Source organism: Cebus imitator, unplaced genomic scaffold (assembly GCF_001604975.1).
Source record: "Cebus imitator isolate Cc_AM_T3 unplaced genomic scaffold, Cebus_imitator-1.0 Scaffold102, whole genome shotgun sequence".
NCBI classification, from domain to species: Eukaryota; Metazoa; Chordata; class Mammalia; order Primates; family Cebidae; genus Cebus; species Cebus imitator.
In genome coordinates, this window is record NW_016107417.1 from 3,472,496 (window position 1) to 3,477,292 (window position 4,797).

General features: G+C 54.0%; 1 long non-coding RNA gene across 1 annotated transcript; it reads left to right on the plus strand.

The window, feature by feature from the left end:
* Positions 1-1,998: 1,998 nt before the first annotated feature.
* LOC119472474 lies at positions 1,999-3,104 on the plus strand. The gene is made up of 3 exons (XR_005201622.1): positions 1,999-2,072; positions 2,827-2,893; positions 3,034-3,104. It is a non-coding gene; the product is annotated as an uncharacterized LOC119472474 (long non-coding RNA).
* The last annotated feature ends 1,693 nt before the right edge of the window (positions 3,105-4,797 follow it).

The following is a 4,797-nucleotide window of genomic DNA, read 5'->3' on the forward strand; positions in this document are numbered from 1 at the left end:
CGGGGTTTCACCATGTTGACCAGGATGGTCTCGATCTCTTGACCTCGTGATCCACCCGCCTCGGCCTCCCAAAGTGCTGGGATTACAGGCTTGAGCCACCGCGCCTGGCCTGGAGTTGTTTCTTTAAGCCTAGTTTGCAAAGTGAGTTTCTCAGAGGCATGACTCTCGATCTTTCCACAGCCAGGTTCCCCTGGCTGACAGCTGCGCTGGACTCAAGGACTTTCTGGGGTTACAGGGCCCTCTGCAGAGTGTCGGTTTATATCACGTGGTCCGGAATTGTGTAATTTTAGGCTGCCTAGAAAGGTACAATATAACACAGCCACAAGCCCATGGCACAAGTCCATGGGGATCTAGAGGCGCAGGGGGGGCTCAGTGTGAAGAAGAACCATGTCTGTGTTTACTTGGCCAGAAGATGCACAGGATTCTGAAAAATACCAGGGTGAAAAATGGCAACAATTCTACTAACTTCAGCTTTTTTTTTTTTCCTGAGAGTCTTACTCTGAAGCCCAGACTGGAGTTCAGTGGTACAAACACAGCTGTGTATAGCCTTGACTTCCCGGGCTCAAGTGATCCTCCCAGCTCAGCCTCCCAAGTAGCTGAGACTACAGGCACATGCCACCATGCCCAGCCAATTCTTATTTTTTTTTGTAGAGATGGGGTCTTGCTATGTTGCCCAGGCTGATCTCTAACTCCTGGGCTCAAGCAATCCTTCCTCCTGCCTTGGCCTCAAAAAGTGCTGGGATTACAGGCGTGAGCCACTGCACTCAGCCTCAAAATATTTTTAGCATGTAGTTTGGTAGGATTGCCAGATAAAATACCGGACACCTAGTTAAATTTGAATTTCAAATGAACAGTGAATTGTTTGTTAGTATAAGTATATCCCAAACATTGTGTGAGACAGATAATGATAAAGTATCCATTTTAAGCTGAAATTCAGATTTCACTCGGCAGCCTGTATTGTATTTGCTAAATCTGGCAACTTTCACTTTGAGGGGGTCTGGCTTGCTGGACAGAGCTGGTGGTAGGCACTCCCCAGGCTGGAAGCTGCCCCACAAAAACCAGACCAGTCCAGAAAGGGTTTGGGGGTATGGTGGATGTGGGCTTCTGTTTCTCTCAGTCTCTTAGGGGCGGACAAAGAGCCTACTTCAAGCTTGTCAAGAAGCCAGTGGTGCAGCCTGTTGAGAAGCAGGAACCCAAGGACCCTCAGGCTTCCGAGGAACAGAACACAGAGGTGACAGGAAGCCCCAGGGCCTCCCAAGGCAGTGGCCAGGGGAGGCAGGAGAGCAGGAGAAATTCTTCCTGTGCCCGAATGGAGGCCTGAACCCCCCGTTGTCATACCCAGCCTCCAGCTGTCAGTGTCTAGGCCTGGCTCCTGGGCTCAGGGCTGAGGAACGGGTCCAGGGGAGTTCAGCAGTGGAGGGCCTCCTAGACAGCTCCCATTCACATCTCCTATCACACTTTCTCTACAGGATGGGGATACAGATGACAGGGCCCCTGAAAAGCAGGGAGATGGCAAGGATGGGGGCATGGGAGGACCCAGGCTCTTAGGTAAGCAGCCTCGTCCCTCCATCACCTTGTCACCTTCTCTGCAAAGCCACCTTCCTCAGAACAACTGGAACCTACCATCACATTCCTGTTTACACTCCTGAACACGTCTGAGCCCACCGAGCCCCAAGATCCTGAATCGTAAGGCTGCATGACAGAGAGTGTGTGTGTGAGTATGTGTGTGTGTGTGTGCACGTGCAGGTGCATGCAGGCATGTGAAAAACTGGGGAAGGCGGATGGTGCTTCTCCCAACCCCATACCCAGAAACGTTCAAACCTGGGCCAGGACTCAGCCTTGGGCTGTGCAGAGAGGAAGCCCAGAGAGGCCTGATGGGGCCTGGGCCTTCAGCTGGGTGCCCTCACACTGCCCACCCACCTCCGCCATCCCCTAGAGCCTCTGGCCTGACCTTCACTGCCCACTTGCTCCAGGGACTCAGAGACCCAGGAGTACTGTTTCCTAGATCAGGAAGACTGGGGCCCCCAGCGGACCACAAAGGAGATCAGGCATTTGCAGAATGACTGCATGAGGTGAGTTGGTCAGGCAATTGGGGGCAGGTAGGGTGACAGGGCTTTCCCCAGCCGAGGCAAGGCCTGGCTTTCAGGTAAGGGCCCACGTGCTTGGTGTGCGGGTATTCAGGAACCCCCATCTTTAATTGTCCAAGAACTTGAGTGGTTCAGTCTTGGGGAGGGGCTTGTTCCCTGAATGTCAGGGTCTGGAGCTGGGGTCTGCACAATCCCATGGCCGCTCACCCCTCTGGGGTAATGCCGGGATCAGAGCCCCACCTGTCAGCAGAGATGCTGGGTGGGGGTGGGGCATGGCAGAGGCTTCCAGGCCACGGACCTAAGTGACCAGCTCTCCCATTCATATACAGCTGACTTGGAGCACGTAGGCAGGGCTGGTTCCAGTGCTGACCCGGTCACTGGCCTGGAGCTATAGAGAATCCTGTTTCGACCCTGTCTACAGCCCAAAGGGGCGGCTAGCCCTATACCATCCACCCTTCCAAGGGGAGCCTCAGAGGGTTTCTAGCCCAGCTCTTTCTAGCAGCCTGTCCTGCTCTTGTAAAGGAAGACAAAAAGCATAATTAGTCTCTGTCTGGGTCCCCTGCTACCAATCACTCAGAATAATTCCCATCCCACCTGTGGTTTTGCCGGGACAGGAAGACTGGTGACCCTGGTCCTAGGTGGCTATAGGACCAGGTGGCTGATGCAGGAGGTTGGGGTGGTGCTGCCTGGAACAAGAGCCTGGGGGCTGAGGTGGAAGGGGTCTCTTTCTCAACCCAAGGCTTCGGGAGTCACTGAAAGCTACCCAAGCGCACAACCTGGCCCTGGGGGAGAAGCTGCAAAACCTGGTGAGCCCCTGAGCTGAGACCCCCTTTCTTTGTCTTGCCGCCTCCCTGCCTCCCAGCCCCCCAGCCCAGCTCTGCTAGAGGGGTCTCAGGTTGTCCTACAGGCTGGCTACCCACCTCGGGCCCTGCAACCCTTTGTCCAGCCCACCTTGTTGTATCAGAGCCTGAAGGAGGGAGCCCAGGCGATCCAGGAGGAGGCCCAGGCCATCCAGGATGAAGTGAAGGCCTTGCGGGAGGAAACCCAGGCCCTGCTGAAGGTGGCTCTGCTCAGGTGTGTGGGCAGCCGTGGGGCAGGGAGGGAGGAGGCGGCTGCCCCAGGCTGCTCACTCGAGCTGTCTCTGCCTGCAGTGACCCAAACCCTGAGAAGGCAGATCTCTTCATGTTGCCTGACCTGCCCCACGACCACAGGGACCAGGGTCAGGCCTGGCTGGACCCCAGGCCAGAGGTCGGACACCTCTTCGGGAGGCCCCTCCATCAGCCAGCTCCTCCCTAGATCCCGGCAATAAACTTGGAAGCTGAACTTCAGCTCCACCACCTGTCTGTGGGTCCTGGGCCTCAGATGGGGAGCAGGAGATCACCAAGTCGGCACTGAGCTCAGCCCCTCAGCCACCCTCTGACATTACTTCCACTCCCTCAGTTCACCCATCCTGGATCTACCCACTCCCCAACATGGCCCTGCCCTCCCCGCCACCCCTCACAGACGGTTCCAGGGCTGGTTTTTGTCAGCCTTGAGATGAGAGCTCAAGGGTGATGTTCCCTGCCCTCCATAAGCACTGGGGCGGGGCTGGAAAGGGGCCACAGCCGCTCCCCAGAGGATCCAGGCACTTTGCTCTAACTCCAAAGTGCAGAAGAATACTGGGGTGGGGGTGGGGGAGGGATGGGGGAAGGTAACCATCTGGTTACCTTGGAAAAGCCCCTTCCCCTTCGTAAGTCATGGGGTTGGGGGGAAGAGAGAGGTGGTGGCAACTCCTCAAGGGCCGGAATCCTACACCCCTTAGGCCTAGAGATACATATCAATTTTGAGTTTCACCCCCCACCCAGGAGCCCTCTGGCCCCAGGCCCCCTGGGAGCCCCCAACCCCTCTCCACCAATGGGGCTACAAAAAAGAAGAACACAGAAAACTGACACATACATAGTCAAGGGGAGAAAGGAATCTTTTTTTTTCCTTTTTTATTATTATTTTTTATTTTCCTTTTTGTTATTTTTTATTTTCCTCTTTTTTTCTTTAGTTTTTTTTTTTTTTTCTTTTGAATCATATTAAATGGAAAGGGAAGGAATCTTGATAGAAGATTGCTAAATTACATACAAAAGTGGTTAATATTCTATAGGGCATTTATTTTTTAAATCCCATAACCTGGGCTGAGCATAGTGGCTCACACCTGTAATCCTAGCATTTTGGGAGGCTAAGGTGGGCGGATCACCTGAAGTCAGGAGTTCAAGACCAGCATGCAACATAGCGAAACCTGGTCTCTATTAAAAATATAAAAAGTAGCCAGGTGTGGTGGCGTGGGCCTATAATCCCAGCTATTTGGGAGGCTGAGGCACGAGAATCACTTGAATCCAGGGGCGGAGGTTTCAGTGCACCAAGATGACACCACTGCACTCCGGCCTGGGTAACAAAGCAAGACTCGGTCTCCAAAAAAAAAATTAGGTGGGTGTAGTGGCAAATGCCTGTAATCCAGCTACTCAGGAGGCTGAGGCAGAAAAATCACTTGAATCCAGGAGGCGGAGGTTGTGGTGAGTGGAGATCACACCATTGCACGCCAGTCTGGGTGACAAGAGCAAAACTCTGTCTCAAAAAAAGGAGGCTGGGTGCGGTGGCTCACACCTGTAATTGCAGCACTTTGGGAGGCTGAGGCGGGTGGATCACGAGGTCAAGAGATCGAGACCATCCTGGCCAACATGGT